The 27,890-nt window shown below is 37.5% G+C and overlaps 1 long non-coding RNA gene across 1 annotated transcript; it reads right to left on the bottom strand.

Moving 5' to 3' along the window:
- Positions 1–3,685: 3,685 nt before the first annotated feature.
- Positions 3,686–22,064, bottom strand: LOC306803516. Its single transcript, XR_013774638.1, has 3 exons — positions 21,992–22,064; positions 17,228–17,366; positions 3,686–3,789 (listed from the first exon to the last, which is right to left on the bottom strand). It is a non-coding gene; the product is annotated as an uncharacterized lncRNA (long non-coding RNA).
- Positions 22,065–27,890: the final 5,826 nt, after the last annotated feature.

The following is a 27,890-nucleotide window of genomic DNA, read 5'->3' as shown; positions in this document are numbered from 1 at the left end:
GCTGGGGGGAGATTTAACCATATTGAGATAGAAAGTAAGATATCTTGAGTCAGATATCTACCTCACTCTTTCCTAAATGCATTGAGCAAGTTCCCTAATAAATCAGGGTATTTGGTCTGATCAAGATAAAATAGCTTTTATGTGTTAGTCTTTTCTTCATTGTAAAGCCTCTTACCATAACAGAAAAACATCATTAAACCAAAAGGGAATAATTGCCCCAAGACTGGGAGACTGAGGATACACCAAAATAGAGTTTTCATTTAGTACACTGGCACAGCAGAACCCAAATATTATAAGATCATGGAGCAGATACTCCTGGAAACTATGCTGAGGCACATGGGAAAGAAGGAGGTGACTGGTGACAGTCAACATGGCCATACCAAGGGCAAGAAAGCTAAAAAAAATTTTCATACCTTTAGGTAGCTAATGGTAAAGCAAAGCAATTCTAAGAGTCAACTTAAATAAGTTCTTTATGATAAAAGTCAGCAAAACTTCTCCAAGTAACAGCATGTGCTGTTACATTGCTGTGTCATAGTTCTCAAATGTCAAAGATAACTTTACCCTCAAAATTTCACTGGACAATTGTGTGTACAGATTTTTTTTCTTTAAATAATGAGAAGGCTGTAAAACAATATTGCCTTTGCCTGACTGACATGTTCATGATCTGCACTTCTCACACATCAAGACAGGCTAAAGAGAATTTAAATTAACAGAGGACTTGAAATACTCCTCACCATCATTAAGGGTTTTCTTTCCAAGTAAGTATAGAAATTCAAGTTTTGAAGAGTTTTGCACAGAGTGATGTATTTAAGCACAGTGTAATCCCCTTGTGAGTGATGTTGTATCACACACAGCAACACAACATGTCTAAAGGATAAACCACCAGCTCTTCATTGAACTAGTTCACAGTTATTGGCACCTTGGCAAGCTGCAATAATTTCATATTTCCAGGAGAAAAGGAAGCAGAAAATTGACGTGACAGAAATGGAGAAAATGTCCATGTGCATTATGTGCTTCCAAGAAGAAAAGGAAATGTCAGCTGAGCATTTGGAATATAACCATACTGTGCTATTTCACCCTCTTCTCCTATGGGGCCCAATGGGATTCATCCCAGGGCACTGAAAGAGCTGGCTGATCTTATTGCAGCACTTCTCTCCTTATTTTTGAAAAGTCTTGGTAGTCCACTGAGGTTCCAGCTGACTGAAAGGTGGCAAAATTTCAAGAAGGGTGAGAAGGAAGACTCTGGTAATTACAGGCTTGTCAGCCTCACTTCAGTGCCTAGTAAACTTAGGGAGAAAGTTACTCTGTCAGTCTTGGGATCATCAGATTTCAGTACCCCATAGTTGGGATGCCTCCCATGTTTGATCAGCAAGTTTGGAGAACTTGCTCAATAAAAAGACATGAAGCAATCTGCTCCTCATTCAAAGTTTCTTCACAGTTCGCAGCTGTGCACAGTCACACAGAAATTACCATACTCTAATGCCATCAACTTCAAATTCTACCTACTGTAGACAATTTCAGTTTATAAAATATAAACTTTGAATAGGTTTGTCCCCCCATTACATTAAACTAAAAAAGAAAAATGTTTTCTACAATCATAATACAATGAAAGCATATTTTAAAACAAACTTTCTATGGAATACAGCTGGTGAGGAGAAGAGGACACAGCTAGCCTAAAACCTAGGATAACCTTGGTCCACACTTACATATAACTTGTATTTTCATTATAGCTTATACATCCTGATATCCTTAGGCTTCAGATGGGCTGATTATAATGCTGAAACATTCAGAGTGTAATTTTTAATTTGGAAGCAAAAAAGGCAAAACACAATTTAAAAAAAATAAGTTATTATTGTTCATAGGAGAGCCCAGCAGTCACCTATGAAATATAAAGCTCAACCTTAATTTCTCCTCAGAATGAGGGAGCTCAAATCCATGTCTTCCATTTTCTCAAAGACTGTATTAAGAAGAAAGTTAGAAACCATTCTACAACATTCAGCAGAAGCTTCATTACTGCAAGAAAAATAATTCAGGGCTTCTTGGGCCCAGTAGAAGGATGACATGTGACAGAGCAACACAGCATCTCATTAATGATTCTTACATTTGTTATTAGTGATAGAAATTTTACTGGAAGCCAAAACAAAAACTCGAGGTATTCTTCATCTCAGACAGATGCTCTATTGAGTGGAATATAAAAATAGCACACATTTTCTAATAGCATAAATACAATTTTATATGCCTTGAAACCTACTTTCCTCATATTTACTCAAAAGAATAACAAATCCAGTAGTTTCTAGTGCTCAATTTGTCAAAATTGAGAATGTTTTAATCATACTGGGGAACTTCCAACTACAAAAACAAGCCAAAAATGGACTCCACATGCCAACAGAAAGCACTTGCATTTTCAGAACTGCAATTTAGACATGTGACTTTAACAAAAACCATGCTTTTAAACATCTGGTCTTTTGGGAGTATCAAGAAAATTTAGGCTTTTACTCTAAAATACTGAAAAATGTAAACGCAGAAGACAGCCATGAAATGGCAAAAAGCATAAAATCCAAAATGTTTCAATATGCTACATTCTTCAGCCATAATCTTCTGACAGTGGGTTGGTGTTTCTAAGGGATTAAAGGTCAAATAAGGCCTGCAGTGTTCAGCAGAAGCAAGGACAGCATGCCACAAGACATGTGACATGCCTGCCTCCTGCAGTCCTACTTTCAATACATAATGTTACAAGGAAACATGGCATTTTTAAATGGTTTTACCCATTAAACACAATCCTCTACTGTAAACTTACCAAACAGAAAGGTGGTTCCAAACTGAGATCCTCATGTAGGTGCTGAAATGTCTCATTTCTCCCTCCCTAATACAGCTCCAGGTATGAAATCATTCCACATTATTTGTTACCATCTCCTTTATAATGGTATTCTTTCTCTGCCTTAATGGTGCAAAGTATTTCAAGGCCAGCTTTTGGGAACACACAAAATTAACCTCACACCTGACAACAGCACTACACGAAGTGGAAACTGATCTGTTTTCTCTACCCCTCACAGTTGGCAGCTCCAGCAAATTATAACCTTGTTTGTGAAACATCTAGCAGAGAATTTTATGCCTTGCAAAAATAGCAGCATTTGACATGAAACCATGAACAGACCTCCTAGAGAGGCAATGTGACAGGAAGTCACTTTAAAGACTTCCCCAATTAAGTGTTCTTACCTCAGTTAATTAGATAATTGCTTGAGTAGTAAACATGTCCAAGAGAGTAATCAAACAACTGGAGTACAGAGGAGACAAATACTGTCATTGTTGAATGGAAAGTTAATTTAAAATCAGGTGCTCTATCATGAAAACCTGTTTTAAAATGGTGTGTTGATACTACTAAACGAAAGACAAATATTTGGCATCAAACATGCTCAAACTGTTCACACTGCACAATAACATTCTTAATAAATAACTGAATGAACCTGAGTCAAGCTCAGTCGGGTGCCTCTGAGAAACTAGAGCCTCATTACCAATATCATTATCTAAAACTAATTAGTAGTTGGTGATTGTAGCCTGCTGGCACTAGGAAGCTGATTAACATTCCTGAGAAACAAACAGGGCTGGGTTGGGGGAGGAGAGGGATATTTCCCTTTTGCTTCAGACTCAGAGAGCAGAAATGGAATTAAATATTTAATACCTGTGCACATTGCAGCTCAGTTTCTTTCATTAATCTGTATAATGGGCTGGTATTTGATGTACTTGAGGCATTTTCATTGCTTGACATATGTTGAGTTTGGATTTTTTTGCCTGGTTGGATGACAGAAATAGAAATCTTAAAGTGCAATTAAATATTTTATTACCATTGTTTAATTAAATAAGTACTTGATTGACTTGTCAAATCAGATTTCACTGGAATGCTAGAACAGCATTTTCATTTTTCTTTATGAATGTTATCTATGTCTAAATACTGTGATGATTAGTATAATTACTTTAAATAGTACTGGATGCAATCAAGGAGAGGGATGGACCAGTTACTGAGTATTCCACAGAAAACAGTTCATTTTCCTAATAATTTGCTGTGTGACCCTTTTCCTCCTTTTTTAACTGAAGAATGAGCCCATTTAAAAATCCTCAACTGAAGTATAGGTTAAAATGAAATTCCATACCGAAAGAAAGCCCTGAGTGTGTCAAAAGTCCAACTGTCTAATTTAGAGGACATAGTAAGAACTAGATCTGCAAGTAAGCTTTCAACAACTGAGATATCTATTGGAAATTTTTCTTTCTGCTACTACTTGTAAGCCTGTGCTGTTATAAATAGCTCATGCCCAATGCAAAGCCCTAACACAGTAAAGGCTCAGATGAGCAAGGGGGGAAGTTTCTGCTGGGCTCTGTACGATGAGATGCACATACCTGTATGTGTATGAATACCTGTATGTATGCATGAATATGCACAGATATAGATGAAGTATGGAGAGAAGATGGCCCTGTTGACTCTGCTGAAAACAAAGCAGGGCTATTTTTCTATCCTTGTTTTGGTAAATATTCTGAAGCACTACACTGAGAGCTGAGACAAGTCAATGCACTACTGACCTCCAGTGAACCAGGTGCTCAGTACCATGATGAAAATCCTCAAGGCCACTTCTTTAGTTTCAGTGTCTTCCTTTGTCTGGGCAGAAAACTAATATTCATGCAGCCCTAAATACACATTAGCATTATAAAGCACACTAATTTTTGACAGAAAAAGAAAAGTTATATAAGGCCACAAGTAATATTACACAAAGGAAAAGCAGGATGCTAAAGACCTAAAAGTCTTTATTTCTGTCATACCCTAAATACAAGTATTAGACATTTTATTTAAAGTAATTTATTCATAAGATTAATTACAATGCTCACATAATGTGTGCAACATTCAAAATGTGCCTTGTTGCAAAAAATACAAAGTAGTGAGCAGTACCAGTGAGACTGAGCTGAACAAATTGAAAATGTTGAAGTTTCTTAAGCTTTGGATTTTAATGCAAGTTATCATAAGGCTGTATGAATAATGCTCAGCCTCAGAAGTAATGTTCACTATTCATATATAGCAACTGAAATAAATCACAGATTAGGTATTTGTGATTAGTTTAGAGTAATAGTATTACTTATGATACTAGTATTATATTAGTATATAAGTAGTAGCATTACTTATTAATATTATGAGAGTAATAATTTACTACAAGATGGGAACCTTTTCTATAAAGACATGTCTGAATGCTGAAGAATTGCACAGTTTGAGTGCCTGCATTCCATAATTCTAACCTGGCTTAGGAGGACATCATGTGGCAGAATAATATATGAACAGACATTGCAACTTTCCCACACAAAAGCCCCTCCTTCTACAGCTGCTGCCCCTTGCAGCCAAAATTACTCAGTGCTATTGAGAGACTCGGTGATTGCAGCAGAGTCCAAAATCAGGTATTAGGATACAAGAGATGACTATTAAGATGATCTGCAAATCTGATACCAAGGGGGGAGTGAATGACTGGCCTCAGAGGAGGTTTCCTCAGTTACTAAGCCCTAAACAGCCATTTTAAAGATTTGGAAGCACACAGCCCCAGTTATTATATTAAATTTCCCCCTTCTGGATCAAACTACCTTTGCCAGAGCCCTACCAAAAGCAGGAATTTGTGCAAATGTGACCTGAAAGCATCAATAAGGAACTCCAAGGAATATATGAAAGAGCCCCATCCTACTTTATCAGTAAAATCTCCCATGAATAACTCCATGATTACTAGCACTTGGACCAAAAAAATAAAAGAGTGCTAGAGAGGTATTTCTGGAATTTGTGTTGCATTTATCTAAAAATCCATTTGATTTCGCTTGCCAGAGGCTGATAGTAAATTCTTAGAATATGAGATGAATGTGGAATCTACTTACACCATAATTTTTAAATTTAAAAATAGAGTAATCTGCTTTAGTTATAATACCAGTCATAAATTATGGAATCAATTCAGAATGTTATGGTATCAGTCCAATCAGGAAATAAAAACTGAAAGGAAAAAGAAGCATTAATGGCATGGCTAACAGTGGACATAGAAATTCACTACTGAAGACAAAAGAATTTGTGAATGAGGGGAAAAAACCCCTGAAAAATAACATTTTAAGGAGATTTTTGTCATTCCTGTTTCTACCAGAAGACATGGGCTTGGGTCATGCTATTTCCTCTCATAAAAGCCCAGAGATGAGCTCAGCTGGTCAGAGCATGGTGCTAATAACACCAAGATTGTGGGTTTGATCCTTGTATGGCCATCCACCTAAGAGTTTGACTCAATAATCCTTCTGGGTCCCTTCCATCTCAGAATACTCTGTGATCATAGAAGGATTCCTGAAGTTTCACTGATTTAGAAAAACTATTATAGAGACAGTAACACTACTTTCCAATGCATTCTATCCTTAAATCTTCTCTATGGAAGAGAAGAATTCTGCAATGCTGACATTACACACACAACTGAGATGTCCTGAAATGTTTCTATTTACAAAGCCTTTGTAATCAGTCTCAGTCTATTCATACTCAGGTAATCCAGGCATTTCTTCCCTTACTACAATATCATTCTACAACCCTGGATTTTCCACCCTACTCTTATATTCTTCATGTGATATAAACTGACAAAAAAAGTTTGTGCACTCCTATAACTCAACTCAGTGAGTAATCCTACACTTATTTGAAACAAACCTCCTCAGAAGAGTTCTGACAATACAAGAAACTGCACGACCAAATCTGCAAGCTGGGAGACACTTCCAAGCACAGATCAATTAGCCATGAAGGCTGAGCAAAATAATTGTTTCTAATCAGTGGGGTCCCAGAGCAGCATTCTGGCAAGAGCAACTGGAAAGAAACACCTACACACTTTATTTTCATGTGGATATCTTGGGAAAAAAAGCTTACTTAGCAGCAGTGAGGACAGCAGAGGCCCTTCAAGTTCATTAACAGCATTTTTTAAACAATGTAGGATATCTTGGAGCGGGTGAGGTGGGTGACAAAGCATTTTCAAGACCAAGATTGGATGTTTTTAAAGGCAGTTTATAAGATGTGATTAATTCTGCAGCAAAGAGGTGGATTCTGTGATCCAATGAGTCACTTCCACTCTCACATTCCTGTTCTTCAGGCAGAGATTGGGAAAGTATAGGGAAAATAACAGTAGCAAGTTATAGCAAGACCACAGCTGTTCAGTGCCTTGGTTAAAATCAAACTTAAGTACAAAATAAAAGAAACCTGCTTTTTGGGTTGAAAAAGACAGAGAAAAAAGGAAAGCTGCATGGTTAAAATCACACCATATAAAATGGGATATAGGATCACCAAGTCTGCTCGTGGGTATGTTAAGTAAAACTCATTACTGAATAAAAAAATAAAATTGTCTTTACCTGCTCTCATCAAACCTGCTGTGGAGAAGTTAACAGTATAAAATGATTCTTCTGTCATGCTTGCTTACTTCCTGCTTTACCTGCTTTTGCTTTTTCCTAGGCAAATATATTAATTGGTAGAATACTTTTAAGAAAGGAAAAAGCCAGTATCAATGAAAGCACATTGGTGTTGCAGAGAAAACCTCTATTTAAACAACAGATCCATCCGCATCTATTGAAGTGGAGCAACAGAAAGACTACAGAGACTTTGCCACCAGAACATTATTTTATCTCAGTGAAAGGGAAAAGGGAAATAGAAGAGTATTTACAAGTGAACATACTGGTTTTGGAACCCTGAAGGAACACTTCTCAAGGTCTATCTAACAAATACTCCCTGTGAGGGACAGAAATCTCTGCACACCAGCGAGGGCGATTGCACAATGGGATTTCAGTCTCACCTGCCCCCATCAGTCCTGTCTGGTACAGATAGTAGGATAAAATGCAAAAAGAAGGAATGTAAATTTCTTCAGTCTCAATGCTCAGACAACAAGGAAAAGGTTGTTATCAGCCAGTATCCAAAATAACCCAAGGTCAGGTTTCCGGGAACCCGGCTGCAGAGGGCACGCACTTGAGCGCACAACCCTCTGCCATTCTCATATCTCCTGGTTCTCTCCAGGCTCCTGATTTACATCTCCCACCTGCTGGGTAATCATACACTACCCAGCAGCAAGATTTGTCTCATGAATTGCTGTTTTCAACATTGGGATTGTTGAAGTTCCAAACCTCAGGTGGCTGTTCCAGTTGCCTGGGATGGGATTGTGCAGTCTCGCTTGGCAGGTGTTTTGAAAGGATTTTTCATCTCATCCTTTCAGCAGTTGTGTGAAAAATTTCTCAAGTATCTGGGATGACATGTATTTGGAGTTTTACATTTAGCCAAAAAGATATTTATCCAACAGATGGAAACATGACAAACTAGTCTCTAAAGTAAGCATGTCTTCTGAAAATCTCATGCCTGAGTCAATATCCGTAGCTGGCAGGAGAGTGTTACAATTTCAGAAGTGTCATTGCACACAACTGAGAAAATGTCAGAATCAATCTTCCCCTTTCTTTAAATAAAAAATCTGTTGATAACCTAGGAAACATATGAGTAATCTGAGTAATTGAGAAAAATCTAATACATTAGAGAAGCTATTTACACACAGGATGAGTCAAAATTAAATTTTTTTATCTACTGTAATAAATTAATTTGAAAAATCTTCAGTAGGGCCTGATCTACAATTAAAATATTTTTCCATTCTAGAAAGGTTGGCTAAAAGCATGACAAAAATAATCACAGCTCTGCTAAGTAGTTTTATGCAGCAATCCACTCCTTAAAGACACAAAGTATTTGAGGAAAGGAAATAGCTTTTGAGTTTATTTTATTGAGCTGTAGAGGCAAAAGAATTATCTGTTTAAGTTGTTTTTACATAAGTGGGAATTGTCAATAACAGCACTGAAAACTTCAGTAGGAAACAAACAGAGCCCTGGGCCTAATCTAAACAACACATTTAACACTGGTCATCTTTGATATTTACTTCCAGACCTGAACTGTGCAGACAGAGTATTTACCTAACTAGTAAGAGGTGGTGCAGCTGTGTTTGTATTAGCAGACACAAATATTACCTTGATTTCCTTTACTCCCATCACATATTGTGCCATCAGAGTTACGGAGAACTGAAAACATTTGGGCACGTAGACATAATAAACTCTTTCCTAGTAAAGCACTAGTGACCCTAGGATTTTGATTGCACAACTTATCACAAGCCACAGGAAAAAAGAAGATGTGACATTTAGTCCTGAAGAGCCCTTTGTCAATAATTATTTGTTGAGGCAAAGTTCAGGAAAAATTGCTTTTTACTTCCTCATTGATAACATTTATGAATATTATCAATAACATCTTAAGAGTATATTTAAAGCTTTTGTTCTGCTTCAAGACTTCACAGATTATCTTTACATAAAATGTTGAGCAAATCAGAAAGAATAAGCTGCATGAATTATCAGAAATTACTTGTCTTTACTTTTTGCACTTGTTTTTTTCTGAAAAAATTCATGAAAATTCATGACCATGCTCTACAGAAATCAATTATTTCTGTAACACCTAATTTTTTGTAAATAACTTTCATTCTTGTGCAAGACTTTTAATTTGACAGATGTCAAATATCAACTCATAGGAAAAAAACTAGCTAACTAAATCAGATCACAACCCTATGAAACTCAAGAAGTTACATTCAAGCACTTACAGTTTTTTCCCAGGAAACTCTCTTTGAGTTCTACATGTCTTCTTGATGAACAATTTTTGTAAAGTTAAGTATTTTGGGGGTCAGACCTCAGTACATAATTTTGCACTTTCTTCCTTGCTGCTTTCTCAAAAAAGAGGTTCTTTTAGCCTGCACCGTGCACTTACTCATTGCTCATAAATTGGCACATCACAGAGAATTGTTATTCTTCTCCTCCATTTATATCCAAAATTTGAAAGTTACCTCTGATTCCCCATCAGACACACTGAGTAGTTCTCACAGGTGTCACGTACTTCAGCACAACTAATTCACCATCTTTACAGGGCTGCTGATAGATGTTTCAGCCTTAAAAGCGTATTGACAGCCACCATTTTTCAAAAGACTTCAGAAGAAACATACTTTTAAGCTTCATTTCAATCAATAGTAATGACCAAAGATTACACTGGCAAAAATGCTATGGAGTTATTTGTTCTCCTAGGTCTCAAATCAGCTGGCATTAAAATTCTTGACCTTCTCTGTTGCAGGTATATTCTGAAAGGTTGGAGGAGAGAAACAGAGTTTTGGTATTTTTCAGTTATTTTTTTTTTAACCATAGTTGCTCAGCTTCTGAATACATATGAACAGGCAGAAAGATCCAGAAAATCAGACTGAGAGTTGAAGAGAATACAAAAGCCTGCAGGGAATTAATTAATTCCTACATACGCCACTGCCTTTTTTCAAAAAAAAGGTCCTGAGGGACCAAGTACCATTTACTATTCAAGCAATGGTTAGAATTACTCAGGCCCTAAATATGGTTAAAAAGTAAATGTTCACAATAAGATCAAACCTCAAATGCTATGGGGTCAGAGAGTTTTTGAATATGGTACACTACACTATATTCTTCTTTCCCAAGTAAGAAGATGCTGTGGATGCTCACAGACACCCAGCAGAATTTAAAAATATCTCCAGCTCAAAGAAATTAAATGCTGCCCATCAAATGATCTTAAAATCAGCAGTATGAGGAAAGGACTTCCTAGCTCCAGGGCTTCTGCTGAGTTCTGAGAAACATATTGGTTCTCTCAGCCAATTTTCTCAATGTTATGGCTCCTAACCCCATGCTAACTCTGCCGCCAGCCTTTTATAATCTGCAATCACAGTTCGCCAAAACCTGCTTTACACTGTGCTCTGGCAAAACTCCCACTGACCACCACACATGCTGATGTAGTGCTCAAGGAAGTATCATATGTGGAACAACAATATAAAGGGGTTCAGAAAGGGGGAGAGAGAATTTGAGTTAAAATAATGCTTATTTTACATGTATTTTTTTTAAAGACAGCTTTTAGGTTCTAGATTGGCTTCCTTTACAAGAGGCCAACAATATTCATATGTAAAGCTACATAAATGCTGCAGCTGTCATGCTAAGGCTTGTAAAAGCTTTGGGACAAATTTCTACATGGCTCATTACCTCTGCTCACCTGACCACTTATCTGTTTTAAGTAAAGTCTGTGTAAAAGTGCCATAGACTCTGGCTTTGTGTTCACACCTTGGTGGTGCATACTGGTGTTACTGGTTTCCACTGAGAGCCATACCAAACACAGTGCAGACAGTTGTTTAAACAGAGTTTGAATACTAAGATGTAGGGTTGAATTCCATCCTGCTTTGTAGTCCATTTTTAGACTACCTCATGAAAATGAATGCATTCATTGCTCAGAGCAAGTCCTGCTTCATCTGAATGAGGCAGCAGAATCAGCCTCCTCATCTCATCTTCCCTCATGGGCTTCCGTGCTACAACTCCTGTAAACAATCACAGTCTCAGAAGACAAGCCTTGGCAAGAAACCCATAATTCTACTACTTTCACAAGTGTTTGAATTATATAACCTTCTTCAGTTCCACCATTAGTACAAGGGTATCATATTTCTTTGTATTCATTGCTGCATTATTTTACAGTACTGATTCAGAACAATAAAGGTAGCAATAGTATTGTCTGCAACTAATGCTATGGAATTAAGTGGTGTACTGGATTTCATGAAAGGCCTTCCATTTATCATTTTATGAAGAATAAAAATATTTGAATCAGGGAAAGCTCTCTTAGTTGCAGCTTTAGAAAAAGGAAAATAGTGAAGGCTTTAAAATAGCAAAATCACATATATGGAAGACATCTTTCTTTCTGTCCATGTACCCTCTATGTTAGTTATGAAACAGAATGTCATCACTCACCAGGTGAGTTCTTTGTTATTAACCAGACAAGTGGCTTTCCTTGTGAACACCTTTATATTCTACCATGTTTCCCTCTCTCACCCTAGCACAGAGAATAAATACTGGAATATTTTCTTTTAAGCATCAGTGAATACAGAGACAATTTATTTTCAAAGGGTGGAAGGCACTAACTCCCTACAGCCTGGCAGAACATGTTTACTTTTCAAACCATCCAAATAATGGAGGCATCTTTATGAGTTTGTAAGTTCACATCAGGAATATGCTTTTGAAGGGAATCTCCTGTTCACTCCCTGTCACCTTACTTTGTTCCACCCAGCCTAGGTCAGAGAGTACAGACACCCTCAAAAGACACAAAGCCGAAAGATGAACTCTGCAGAGCATCTCCTGTGCCCCAGCTATTCCTGGACTTTCAGTTCACAGGAGCAAACTGGAGCAAGTTCAAAGCACATTCCCTCCTTTCCACCCACTCACATGCAGTGTGGACATCAGGTTCTTGGCAGTAAAGGCAAACTGGCTCCAACTGCACAGCACCACTTGCAAATGTAGACATGGACAATATTAGCTCAAGGTGGTGGGCAGGCTGGAGCCAAATTTTGCACGGCAGGATGTATTTCCTTTTTGCATCTCAGCTTTCCTCTTAATAAAACTTCCTTTGATTAAATCATTTTAAAAATAGATCATTTTGTTTGCCTGGGAGGAATGGAGCAAGTTAGATTCACCTATGCCAGGAAGTTCAGGATGGAAAGCCAAAGTTGTGGCAACCACAGCACGTTATCCGCATGCACAAAGATGAATGTACTGAATGTGTGGGCTATGTAGTTCCTTTTATTGTGTTTAGAGTCTGTTATCATGCTTATCCTGCAAATCCAACACATTTTCCCTGAAGGTTGAAAGCCTGTGTGTTTATTCCAGCCTGTTTTGTCGCAAGCGACTTCATCCCTCCACTGAAGCACTTTAAAAAAAAAAAAATTGGAAATCACAGCTAAATCAGGAAGAGAGAACTAGGAATATAATAATTAATAAAATGCATTTATTTAGTATGCATATGAAGTCACAACTTAGAAGTTTTGCTGTGTTTGAAGCACTATTGTAGAAAGGCTGAAGAGAGTGAATGAACCAACTCTATTAGAAGACTGAACTATTTTTTGAAAATAACTCTGATTTTTCTATCAAAAAAAAGGAAAAATAAATGTACGGAGTAGAACAGAATAGTTCAGTTGGAAGGGACCTACAATGATCATCTATTCTAATTTCCTGACCACACAGATACAAGCTTTATAATCAAGAGATTTAGTGATGTATGTTGAGAAAATCATCCTACCAGAAATACACATCTACAGCATTTTTTTAGTGAAAACAATCTAATTTCACAAAAATGTATGATTTCTTTAAAGATATAAAAGATAAAAATATTAATGTTGCAGGTACTATTCCTAATTATTTAATAATTTACCATTTTCATGCTTCCATCTGTAGCATCTTAAAGAACTAAATACTTTGCAACAAAAATCTCATAAGAAAACAAAAAAGACTGGCTAGAATCTGTAAAAGAAAATAAGTAGTGTATAAGACAATATTATATTAGGAATAACATTTATAGTAGATAAAGCTTAGTCAGATGGAGCATTGAGGACATGGTTTAGTAATTTATTGGTGAACATTGTGGTGGTGCTGGATCTTTTAGATCTTATGGTCTTTTCAAATCATAATGATTGTATGACTCTAACTTGGGACTTAAACTAAAAGTTATAACTGAGCAAATGATACCAAACATAATTTCATTTTGTGGCTACTGGACAGCTCAGCAGATTCCAGATGGGAATGGATATGCAAGCTTCTCTTTAACCCAAAAGCTGTTTGGTGGCTTTCAGAGAATATTCCTGTGCAGTTTGGTTGGTTTGCAGTTCGTACATCACTGCAACCAGCACAGCCTGTCACCTACTTGCTGAATCAAAGAATGAGATACCATTTCCTCTTTAGAGTGCTCTCTTCACTTCAAACTGGCAGAAAGGAAGGAAGAAACCTATTCTATTTCCACGTGTTCTGTGTCCTCTGCTACACAGTCTGCTTTTTTGTGCACCTGATGTAAACTGAGCATGGGCTGCCACATGAGCCAGCCTGAGTGACCAGTGCCACCAGTATGCCCAACGCCTGCCAGACCCCAGCAGTGCTGTGTCACTCAGGAACAGGAACCAAGTGTCTCACAGCACAAATTCCTGTGTCCATCCATACTTCAGCAGGGATTCAGCATCTGCTTTCCCAGCTCCCACATCCTTGGCACCGCTGAAACACAAAGTATGGGGCAGAGCTGCAGCTTTCCTCTGTTCCTTCAACTGTACTTGCCAGATTGCCTCAGCCCCCAAATGCAGCAAGTGAGGCTGAGGAGGTGAGAAAAGCAGTGGTGCCACGTGGGAACCATAAATAATAGCAGTGCTATGACAGCAAAGCAGAAAAGAGAGTTTAAACCCTCCCTTCACCTGAAGCCCCAGTCCATGGGATCACCCACAGCATGCGATCATTCCTATTTTTAAAGGCAGTATTTTCTAACATGAGTCAGTTACCAATCTATTTCTGATCTGAACAGGAAGGACAGTGGAACATCCTTAATCACAGCTGAACCAAAATTAGAACAGAAAAATGGATCAGTTCAGCTCCTTTATTTATACTAACCAATTTTAGGTGCACCTATATGAAAATATATACATAAACTCCTTTTGCAGACCCTCAGTGAAGAATCAGAAGCTGGTTTAAAGAGAAATTAAAAGTGCAGGATTGGGTATTGGAAGGGACCTGTTCCCTTCAAGTCTTTTACTTGGAAAGCTGTCATTCAGCCAGCCAAGCCATCAGTTAAGGAGTGGTGACAGCAGCATGTCTAAGCAATGCCTGTAAGAGTCACCTCTTGGTCACTCTTTGCTCAGCATTTGTTGGCCACAGCCAAAACACCCTTGACTGGAATTCTGTGCCCAGCCTTGGCACCCGGCAGAAGAGAGAGAAAGAATATAACAAGGCCCTGAACCTGGAGATTAACCATGCCTGGAGCAGGATTGTGAACTAGGTGACCTCCACATGTCACTTCTGATCCTAATTCTACACTCCTGAGACTCCCACACCACACATATGTTAAAAACATGTCACGAGCTGCTTAAAAATCAATATAAAATAGTTTAAAAAAAAAAAAAGATCATGCCAATGTACAATGTCTGAAGCAGAAGCCCTTTCCTCCATGGCAGAACAGTGATGTTATAACAAAAATAACGTTGAAGAAAACAAGAACAAATCTTTAGTAATAAGATAATGACATTGCAGAGGACATATTATTAGAAGATCACCAAAATATACTGGATGACAGTGTAAATGCAATCAAGCACCAAGATGGCAAATAAGAGCTCAATAAATTATTAAATGCATAAGCTTTGTAAAAACTGCAGAAAGACTGCTGTCACTACAATCTGCTAAAGCCCTGCTGTTGGTTTTCACACTAAGTCCTCCATCTTATAATTCCTTTGGAAAACTTGCAAACAGAGAATCACAGTAATCAAAAGCTCACAGAAGCATTAATAAATTAAGGAAGTATCCTGATGTAAAAAAATTTTGCAGTGGTTAATACATAAATCCCTATTTCCTTTTGTCCAAAAGAAAGAAGTAATTTTCAGCACTGAGGCTGCCCTTAAAGACAGGTACATGTGAGGGAAACACATCTAAAATGGGGGAGGGGAAAATCAGTGCCTTTTTCCAAGCTGTTTTGACTATTAACAACTCAGTTTCAAGATAAATTCCATATGGGTAAGCACATTTACAGCAGCATGTTTACATTTGATGTTTACAACTGCACTTAGGTAATTTTATAGATGTATGTATAGATAAGCACAGGGTCAGCATGGATCTAGCAAACTGCTGCATACAGAGATGGAGATTTCTCATTCAGTTGCCTAGCAATAAGATCTGACTCCTGGAAGCTAACAAATACTGATTAGAAAACAGAATAGAATTATTTAATATATCACATGCATCATACAAAAAGGAACATAAGGCTGCTGAAGAAAGGAATACATTAGGTCAGAAAAAAATTAATTCTATTCAGTGAAATTTAACCAGGAAATGCATGATACTAAGAAACTTCAAAATCTGAATTAAAGAAAGCCTCAGTCTGTTCACTCTGTCAGTACTTTTCATCATTCTTCTTTTAACACAAAGTCCAATTCCATCTTGGCTAATGCATCTGACTTTTGAATTGCTATGCATAACTTTGTCCAGTCTCCTCAATAGTGTTTTGAACCAGGAGACAGAGAGAGAGAGATATTTTAAAAATTGAATAGGATGAACATGATGGTATTTCTCTTCTTGGATAATATGGTACAAATGGAAAATTTGATGACATTTACTACACTGGTGGAGAGGCAAAAATCAACATTTTTGTTTTATTTTTTTACAAAGAGCTTTAAATCTGCCCTGATGCCTTTTAGCACATTTATAAGGTCTCTCTCAGTTCTTTCAGTATTATAAATGTTTTTCTTTCAGTACTTTAGCAGTAGAAGAGGAATATCACAAACCAAGGACAGGCAGCCTACCACAAGTCCAGCAGAGACCAGGTGTACCCACATCTTGGACCAGTACTGGCACTGGTCTTTCCCCCTTATAATCTAAATCTAAATTGATTAGTTGACAATAAAACTGGGGAAACAGAGGCCACTGGATATTATTCTAGCATTATAAGCAGCATAGACTTGTAATGCACTACTCAGGCATAATTTAAACGTGAAAAAAGAACATGGTTCTTCTTTCTGCTATTTCCAATCTTTCTTTAAAGCATTCTCCTTCAAAAAGCCTTTAAAAAAGCACTTCCCAAATCTGTTGCTGCTATAGCTGTCACTTAACAGTATTCCATCTGCTTGGGACAGAAAGTCATAAATTTTCTCTCGTGTCCTGTTACATCAGCATGAATCTGGAGTAACTCCCCAGACTTCCTGTGTGACGCACTCGCTCAGGGTCTGCCTACACAAGGAAGTAAACATAAAGGAAAACTCGCCTCAATCTGAGCCCACTACCAATTCTGGCTCCTGGTGGAAATATTCTTACCAAACAGAAAAGGAAAGCAGATGTTCCCACTCTGAATATGGGTTAAACTACTTTGAACAAAGAGAATCCTAGTAAAAGCCAGAGGTATAATCACATTCCATAATGAAGTGCTTTACAAAAATAATGTTTCAGGATCAGAAGCAGCATGTCTTCCATCTAGTCATAAATATCCTGCTTCTCAAAATTTCCCCAATTCAGTTTAGATGAACTTTTAAATACTAGACACAGCTTTGCATTTTGGCATGAAAATACCCTTTTGCTGTCTATAACATACATTTTTACAGAATGGTCCATAACCTGGTGCTTAACAAATACTCACTTTTCCATGAAGACAGTGACTTTATTTCTTTATCTTCCTTTCCCAGTTGCAAAGACTATCACACAGACTAATTAACTGCATCTTAATTTGGTCTTTTACTGTGTCTCCTTTGTCCTTGTTACAGCACTGTGAAACATCCCTAAATGGAACATAAATTATATTTACTACATGAAAGGTTGTATTAAGGCAGGAATTTACATTAATTTTTTTTATAACATACACATTTTTTTCTGTGTTGGTCAGACACGATAATGATAGAAACTACACAAGTGTCTAGAAAAGCAAAAGCAGACAAAAATGAAGGACATACAAGTGAAGATTTTGATGTGTGAGTCATGGTAAGTTATTCAACCAGGGCTAATTTACTGAGATAAAAATCAATTGGTAGTTTCATTACAGTATTCTCTGGATGATAATGATGATGATAATAATAATAATGACAGATTTCTAATAATGTAATGATTTATGTGATCACCACATAAAAAGCTAAGAAACATTAGTATTTATTTGCACACATTCCTTAGAAGGCACTTGCTAGTTACAAAGATTTATCAATAAAGAATAGATGGTCTGGGATGAAAAGCCTTGCTCCTAAGCTTTCCCACATGAATATACATCCCAGAATAATCTAGAACTATGATAAGTCCATGTGGTCAACAGAAAAAAAAATCATCATTTCATGGGGAAAAACTGTAGAGGAGTAAGGATACAGGGTTGTCTCTGATCTCTTGTTGATTCTCACAAGTTTTGTACCCATTCTGTGCTATAATGATTTCTGAAAAGGAGTAAGCTGGACAGAAACCTCAAAGGTGGAAGTAATTAATTTTCTCATTTGGGGCTGCGTGATCATCTTTGCCAAGATGATCTCTATTCTGAGATCCCAAGTATAGAATCCAACTTTTATTTCCTATGTCATAAAAAATAATAGCTTGAGCTATTAAGTTCAATTTTATGAACTGTAATTTGAACTCTGCTCTTCCCTCCATTTTTAAAATTTTGATCTCTTTTGACAAGTAACAAGAAAAGTAAAATATTAAGTTTGAACTCTTAATTAATTGTGAAAATAGTACACCATCCACCCCACTTCGTATTTCCATGTCTTAAATAACATTCAGAGATCTGCTGTCAAGTACATAGCAAAGATCACAATCTAAATTTGAAGAAGAATTTAAAGGAACTGATATTTATGAATGTATGAACCAAAATACTTCAGTTCCCAACCAAGATTCAGCAATCCTGATCCAGTGTGGAGGATGAGAAAAGGAAATGCTCTGGTAAATATTTATATATTCTGAATGAAGTGTGACTACTCCTTTCTATCTTTTTATCTAAATTATAACCAGCAAATAGCCAATAAACTGTCTTATCAAATGAATTTAATAATAAAATATAGATAATACACATATGTAGCACAAAACAGGTTTTATTCTGGCCTCATAGCGAAGGTTATCAAGCTAAATGTACCATAAATTCTCACAGTATTGCAAGCAAGACAGTAATGCCACTCCTTCTTCAATTAGACATCAGCTTGGTGTCTACTGTTTTAGGTAGTCTTACTCTCTTCCTTTTTTACCACCCAACCAAAATTTTTCTTTCACTGACTATTTCTAAAATTCCTTTCAAAGATTAGTAACAATAGGGCCTGCATAAATCCTTGCAACTCAGTAACCACAACAAAAAAAGACATTTTGGTGCAAGAGTATTTTGTATAGTTTTATCTACGAATTTGTCTACTCCTTTTCTAAGTATACTTAAAAAATGAGGTAAACATGTGGTATACTCTCTCACTGTAAGCAGGAAATATTCATCCACTCTATGTTTGTTGTCCTGTGAGGCAAGATGCTGTCCTCTGAATTCTCCCTCTCAGACAGCACACCCTAAAAGCAAGAATTGCTATTACAGAAGTCTGACCAAAACTTTTTAGATTACAGGTAATTCAAGCTGTTATCTGTAACAGGTTGTAACACCACACAGAGGAGCTGGCATCATCTGAGGCCATATCACTGCCTGACATCAAAAGGGACCAAGAGTGTTTTCAGTCCTTTTTCTCCAGGCAGCAAGTTGCATTAGTAGTGATTTACTTTCAAAAGCTCAATGGCAGCAGGTCTCAGAGGGGACAACACAAGTGACAATTTTGCATCTTCTAAAAGATCAAATGGTTTGAAACATCAGTATCAACCCTTTTAAGATCAGCTCTAGCAAGCCCAAGACATGAAACTTCTGACATCAGTTTTGTTTGTTTACTTTCCAGTAAAGTTTCAAGCTGCCCTCTTTTGAATCCGGATGTTCACCGATTCTGAGGCCTTGGTGGCCCAGAGTATAAATGATGAAGTGTTTCGTTGGGTTATTTTTCTTTTTTTTTTTTTTTCCTTGATATTTGGCTAAACCCCAGAAAAACAATTAATGTTTCTCAGTAATATTTACAGAGATTTTCACATCAGTAAACATAAATACCATGGTGATGTTCTGCATTTTCTTAAAGAAGCCTGAAGATTTCTTTTAGATTATTTCTGCCTAAACCATGTGCATCAATGGAATAGCAGTTGGAATAAAGGAGTAATAACTGACTGATCAAATTTTTCCACACCAACTAGGATTTGTTTTCTGTTGAAATATTCTTGGTCTTGATACAGACTTGCAACTTGTGAAACCCCTCTGTCCTTCAAAGATTTCTGGAAAGAGACTACTATAAGAGTGGAGGAGTCAGTAATTGAATTAATATATCAGCAACACAAATATCAACTCTCCAAATGCTGTGTCTGACCCAGAATTTCTGCAGATCTGGACAGTCACTGATGTGAATATTGATTACAACTTCTTTTAAACGACTTTTTGTTCTTATTTCCTTACAGAAGGGACAACAATCTCCAGCAATTATGAAGTTAAATCTCCTGTTCCACTGGCACTGAAGATTGCACTCAAAGGTTTAGAGGGTCTAGGAAACTTTGATAAGAAGAGAGAAAGGACCTCTGAAGTATCCAAAACGTAGCTGCTAGAAGGTAAAGCACCTGCCCAGGTGTGTTGGGGTTTTTCTTGTATTCTATCTGATGTTTCTGTAGCAGTTTATGATACAACTTGGGCAGGACGAAGCTTGTTACAGATAAAATCTGTCTTCCATAACTTGGCTCCTGTGGCTTTGCAAGTTTTGTGAACACAATACAGAAAAAACTGTTAAAAGGGAGCACTCTGCACCCAGTGTTCACTCCAGTCAATGAACTTGGAGTGTAACTGCTCTTGGCACCTTTCCCTCCTCTGCCTGCTCACATTGTGCTGCTGGTTCACAGTGCAAAGCAACTGTCAGTCCCTTTCACGTGTACTCTTAAAGAAAATACCTTCCCTGCAAGTGACCCTCCTGGAAATGCAGCATCTGCAGCTGTGTGTTAAACAGGGCAAGTGTAATGTTGGGTGGTCCCAGGCAGGAGGATGGATAATTTCCTTCCATAATGAAATCTAGCTCTGTACAAGTTCTTCCTCAGCCTGTCAGCTGGTGTGACTATGCCTGTTGCTACCAAACTTCATGAAAAGTGAAACTGAGAAACACAGCCTAGAGTGTTTCTGAGAAAGGATGAGAGTTGTTTGAATTCACTGAATGTAGTTATTGTTTTACTCCACTTTAAAGGCAGACAGCTTTAGTCCTTACTTATCTGTATGTGGTGAACTGCTCTGCTTAAGTCCTCTGTTGTTTCTATGTGGGTATATACAGGAAAGTTTAATTATCTTTTTAAATGACCACTTAAACTGTGCTATATTTCTAATCAGATGTTCTTACTGCTCAAAATTAATTTGGTTTAACCGCTTTTGGAATTTACTTAGAAAGTGCTTTAATAATTTAAGACTCCTGTCTGATGGTATCCAAATTCTAATTTAAATTAATCCATAAACTGTGTGTGTGTGGGCTCATCTTCCAGAGTGTTCTCCTGCTGACACATCCTCATCCTTGTACTTTTTATGTTGTTACACTGCTATCATGGTTCTATATCTGTTTAGTGAAGGATATAACGTGAGTATATTTACCTTATGGTTGCTGGGAGCAAGATGAATGGGGTGCTGACTAAAAATGTATTTATTACTTAAGAAAATTAGAGCCAAGGAAGAGAAGGACAAGTGTAGAGAAGTCCAGAAAGCTTTCACCAAGCTAACTGATGATGGAAATACCAATTGGCAGGAATAGTTTTAAAACATTATTTGTATATGTTTTGGCTTCTCTAGGTGCTTTAACTCCTTACAGGGGTAGGAATCTGAGCTTGTGCTGAGGTTTTCTAGTGCAGCTTCTGCAGCAAAGGTGGACAAACCAAACTGTCTCCTTTAATCAGAGCAAGCTTTAAATTGAAATTACTGACTCCTCTTTTTTTGTAGTATTTTCTACCAGTTATTTGGGAAACAACCATGACAAAATTGTTATTTACTAATGGAACCAGATTAATTATTAGGATGTGAAGCAGTACCCTATAGCTGTGCTCTCAGCTAACTCTCTGAGAGCTGCTGCATTCAATAAATGAGTCAATAAAGTATACAAAATGGATAAAACACTGAGTGAAATTCATCCCTAATAAAACTGACCTTAAGTCAGTCCTTCAGTGTCTATTTAGGGCCTAAACAGAGTTCCATTGCTAAAGACACAATACTAGGAATTTGTAGAAGGAATTAAAGCTTTTGGTTAGCTCAAGAGTGGGGTTTATGTCTCTTCAATACTTCAATCCCAGGAGGCTCAGCTCCCACAGTATCTGAACAACACTTAGCCCAGAAATTACCTGTAGAACTTACCCTGTATAAACTTCTGCAAATTCAAGCCAGTATCATCTCAGTCTAGGGATCCAGCTATTCACATGTGAAACAAACGTGACTGTGGGCAGAGGAGCTAACTCAGATTCACTGCACGTGAGGCTTCTGCTTCAGACACACAGCATGTAAATGCTAAACCTGAAAGCCTTGCAAAATCAGTATCTTTTCAGAAAATCATTTATGTTAACCAGAATAACTACCTAGAGTGAAATTCTGCTTATTTATACTGTTTTCACTTTAAAAAAAATAAACTACCACCACCACCAACAACAAACAAAACCTAGCAAACCACAAAACAAACAAGCATTCTAAACTTAAACAAATGACCAAAAAAACCCCAAGAGACAAGCCCGCTTTCTTTTTACCAAGGAAAAAAATTGCTCCATTTGGAGATTCTTCTGCTATTTTACAAGGTGTTTTACAAGCACACATACAACTGAATTCACCCATACCTCCAAAATTACTTTCCAACCTTTCTTGATACCTCTCCCCAACCAGAACACAGCAATTCCCACAGCTCCATTTGAGACTGCAAAGCCAAACAAAAACTTGGAAAAAGAACTAGATTTTTGGAATCTTTTCAGACCTTCCATTTTTTACTCAAAATTTCACAAAAGAGAATCAAAAGAAATGGGATCATGCTATTCAAGTACATCTCTGAATTATTTTTTACCTTTTGTTAATGATTATCACTTTCCTGTTCATTAAACTTGTGAAGCTGGCTAACAGGAAATAATTCTGTGGTGCTGAAAGGGCTTGTATTGCCTCAGAGAATTAATTATTTTCAATCCACGGAACACATTGAACATTTTCATAGAATCATTGAGTACTTTAAAGCTCATCCAGTCCTACCCTCCTGCAATGAGCAGAGACATCTTCAACTAAATCAGGTTGCTCAGAGCCTTGTCAACCTGACCTTGAGTGTTTCTGGGGATGGGGCATCCATCACCTCTCTGGACACCTTGTGTCACTATTTCACATCACACTGCAAAGAAATCCTTCCTTACACCTAACCTGAATCTACCCTCTTTTAGTTTAAAACCATTGTTCCTTTCCATATTGCTACAAGCCCTATTAAAAAGTCTGTCCTCATCTTTCTTAAAAGTGCCCTACAAGTAATGAAAATCCACATTAAGTCCTCTCTGAAGTCTTCTTTTCTCCAGGATGAACAATCTCAACTCTCTCAGCCTTTTCTCATAGGAGAGGTGCTCCAGTCCTCTGATCACTTTTGTGGCTCTCCTCTGGACCAGATTTTCTGTATGAAATAAAATCATGCCACATGAAGACAGAGATACCTACTGTTTAATAGAAGCTACTTTCAGAGTCAGATCCAGCCTTCTTTTTTTTTTTAAGCATCTGACAATCTTCTAATGTTTGTCCTGATTTAGGTCATATTCTGGTAGTGGCTTTGGTTCTCCCATCTGTCTTCCCAAAATGCCTCCTTTATGCAATTTCTTGAACAACAAAAGAGATTTCACTAAAATAGGAAAAATATTACAGCTGCATTCGAGCAGCTGCACTTGCTTTAAATTGATTAGGGAGTAAAGAATGACAATATAAAATTAATCTACAGAAATACAAAACTATTTTAACATGCTCTAAGTAGACTGGATTTGATAAAGGGAACCATAGATCAAACAATGGAAATGCTGTTTATTGTAATCTGATGGTTTAACATTCTTGAACCTATTTAAAAATACAAGTTTGTAATAACATGCTCATACATACAAATAATCATCTTTTTTAAATTAAAAAAAAAAGGTTTTGAACTTTTTAAATGGCTAACCAGGGAGAACAGAAGGACTTCACTGCCTTCCAAAGGTTAACATGGATTTATAGCAATTTGTCTGATTTTCCTATGGTTTTTCATCCTCCTAAGAACTGAAAAGGCAAAGTCACTTTTCCTCATCCTTTTTCTAGCTCAAGTGGATCTTTGATCCCTAAATATCAGAAAATGTGGTCCTTATAGAAATCCAACAGAGAATTAATGCTCTCTTTTTTCATTAATAAAAATCATATTAATGGCAAGCACTGTTAACTATTATGCCTGAATATTACCTTAAATTGTAAGAAGCCATTCTGTATTTCTGCTAGTGGATAAGTAAGGCAAACATCAAGGAATTGCTCTTTACACTTAAGAAAAGTCCTTTGCTACAAGCAGATAAATGTATATAAATGTTCTGTGGAGTATTCCTAATGTTTCTTCATACACAAACCATGACACAGCATCTTTTGCAGTGAAAAAGAGAATACAAAATTAGTTTGGTAAGATCATGTGCAGCATTTCAGTAATAGTAATTTCCTATCCATGCTTCTGAGTTCATCAATAATAGATATTTTTTAAGGAGCAATGCAATGCAGCTATAAGACATTTGGATGCACATCCAACTCTACAAACTGTACTTCATGTTCAGCTGCAATAGGTGTTTCTGAATTTGATAAGTATTTCATATAGAAGATGATTACCACAAAACCACTTAAGCAGGCAGATCACAATGGAATCAAGCCAATACATCCTAAAACTGATACAAGGATTATTACCTTTTAAACACTGTCTGACTAAAACACAGAACTCACTAAAAGGTGCTACTGGAGGGTCTAAAAGCTGTCAAAATTAGACATTAACATAGAAAATAGAAATTCTAATAGCTATAAAAATTACAAATTATGACATGCTTTAAAGTAACTCAAACGTGAGCTGGCAGTGGTTAGGAGAAAGAAAAGCTCTTCCCCTGGCAAATAATGAAAACTATAAATTTGAAATCTTTCCTACTTAATTGTAAAGCTGGTGGTAACAAATGCCAGAAACAGAACATTGCAGCATAGCACACTCACTCTGCTGAGCTAAGGACCATGAACAAATCTGTCATTTTAGAAGACCAGAGAATGTGAAAATTTTGTAGCTTATATATTTCACTGAACTGGACCTGATGAGAAGACAGTCACTGCTGGGTTTATTTTTTGGTTGGTTTGCTGTCCTAAACCATTCTGGGAATACATATGCAATCTTCCTCTTTGCAAGCTATGATGATTATGCATTAGTACAATTACATTGGCTAAAAATATTCCCTGTTCTAAATAGGCCTGTGAAAGCAAAGCAAGCTGTGCTGCTATGGGCACTGCCTTGCTTCCCTCACAGCCTCTACAAACATTCCCTGGTGAAATCTCACTATCTCTGACACTTGACTATTCCAGGCAGTTTTCACTGGCTAACTCTCAAGTCACACCCCAAGTATCTTTCCAGATTTCGGAGGGAGAAACCACTGAAGAGCCCTGTGAATTGTACCCGCCAGACATATTGTTACACTTGAGAAACCCAGCAAGTCTTCTGAGCCTTAAATTGGGAATCAGGAGGTGGATTTTTAAATGTATTTTTTTAGTATGTCTGGTTCTGAGCAGCAGGAATCCAGCTGGTGAGTTAAGGTATTGGATGCAGCATTTCAGAAGACAATGGAAAGAAAGCAAAATAATTTATTAGATGGAAGACTCAGTGAAATCTACTGCAATGGATTTTCCAAAGGAAGGGAAAAGAGAAGGGACCTCCCAGGTAGTTTAAAGTGCACCACTGTCTAAGAGGGCTGGAATGCTCCTGCCTCAGTGAGTATTGTTAAATCATCATCACTCAAAGTGACCTCTACGGATATACAGAAGTTTAATACCAATACTCTGCAAATTAAAATCCTGTAGAGAGCAACCACAAAGCCTTCTGCAATGCTTTGACACCATCCATGTTATATTGTACAATTTAGGCACATACCCAATGTGTTATTAGTGCATTTCTCCAAGAGACAATGCAAACAATTCATATAGAAATTAATCGGCACAGTATGAATAGGTTTGCTCTTAAGAACATTCTACTTCAGTAGAGGTGCCAAAAAAATGTTTAAATGAAAAATATAGGTGTGTTTTTTCAGTTTGGGTTTGTGTTTTGCTTTTTTTTCTTCTTTCCCCAGGCCTTTTTTTTTTTTAATACAGTACAGCTCTCCTTGAGATAGGCTTCTATCACAGGGAAAACTAAATAAGTACATTTCACATTTGGTTAAATGTGTGTGCCAGCTACTTCAGTCACTGGGTGGGTCATGATGGCTTTGGAGAAAAATAAGGCTCCCCTGAAAAGGCACAGGCTGAAAAACTGTTGGGAAAATTAGAAGGTGCAGGAGGTGATTAGGTTGGAGAAATTAACATGGAATAAACTAGGGTGTGAATTGCCAGTACATTACTTACTCTGCAGTAATTCTCCACACGGGTGCTTTGGCTCACATTATCTGCGTGTCCACAGTGCATTAATGGGGCACTCTGAACAAAGCCAGCCCAGCCAGCCCTGCATCCAGCACGGGATGAGATGCAGGATGCACTGGAGTGGTGCAGTGCCACCCTGCCCCAGCCACCCTGTCACCAGCACTGTCCCACCCCACCCAGCAGATCCCAGCCTTGGAATCACTGCAAGACAACCCATTAAACCGAGTAACTTGTGGTGATTCCAGCTCAGCAACAGGAAGGGAGAGCTCCCAGTCCTGGAAACTCCTTTCCCACATTTTGTGGGCTGTTTTCATAGGAGCCTGCCCGGGTTCTGAGCTCTCCCATAAGGGGCATCTCTCCTCCTCTCAGCCAGATGCTGCATCTGTACAGCAACTCCTGCTGCTGTGCCACACAGCCTGCAAAGCACAGGGCTCCCAGGACACCTGACAGACATCCCTTCCCAAAATAACCAGTGGCAGTGCACTCAGCCTGGAATTATGTATCGATTCTGCAAGTTCAGACTCGCAGGAACACATCCACAACTACCACTGTGCCAACTGGAAACCACCTGATTTGAATTAAAGCATCACTGGTGTCCAGTGCAAGTGGAGGAGAAAAAGGGGGAAAATACAAAGAGGGAGTAGAATTTGGACAAATCATAAAGGGGACTGATGGATGCAAGGGGTACTGCCATAAAATTCCTTTTTTGGTTTTTTGGTTGTTCTGTTTGGTTGATTTTGTTTGTTGGGGGGACAGGGGCTGTTGGGTTTTTTTCTTGGTTAAGTCAAGGGGACACACTGGAAAAAAGATTCTTTAGGTAAATTTTTTTAACAAAAAGTCAAGCAAACAATTGGGTTGCTACATTCTCAGACATGAATAATGGTGTCCTCTGTGCCGAGAAGCAAAGGAATTTAAGGAGAAGGTGAGATGTATAAAATAGAAGGCATTTCACAATTTTTTTTGTCCTCTGCATTATGGTTCACTGCCTTCATCTCTTGTACTTGTGCAGCAGGTCTCTGAGGCTGGCAAAGTGTGCCACATGTGAAGGGATGCTATGAGCAGCCAAGCACAGAAACTTCTTTGGTTCCCACCTGCTAAAGTCAGTGTGAGCTATGGAAAACCATATATCCTGCTGAATCCTTCAGCATTCAATCCTAAAAAAAAACAACCACAGCTCTAAGAAAACATTGCTATTCTCTTATTGACCTAATGTGGGGGGATTTTCTGTTGTTATGGTAATATGTATTTATAGTATGCTTTAAAAAACACAATGAAAGGTGACACTTTGTCACTATGTACTTACTGTGTTTTGCAGATTTCCTAATCTGTCCTCTTCCCATATATATATTCCCCAAATATATATACATATATGTATTTTTTATTATTATAAATTATATTTATATATAAATTCTGAGCATTCATTTACAGTTTAAGAGTATTGGAATGCTTATGCTGGAAACATTGAATGAGAATATTCTGCCATCCAACCAAAACCAAAATCTCTGCTTTCACTTCTGTTTTTAAGATTTGCAAGTAATTTTAAAATTATTTATCACTTGGAAAATGTTTAATAACCTTCATCAGCTTTAACATTGGTTTAAATCTGGTTGACTTTGCATTTCCTCTGTGCCCATTGTTGCCC

The sequence above is a fragment of the Erithacus rubecula genome, assembly GCF_903797595.1.
Source record: "Erithacus rubecula genome assembly, chromosome: 6".
Classification (NCBI taxonomy): Eukaryota; Metazoa; Chordata; class Aves; order Passeriformes; family Muscicapidae; genus Erithacus; species Erithacus rubecula.
This window is presented reverse-complemented; position numbering and strand designations above follow the sequence as displayed.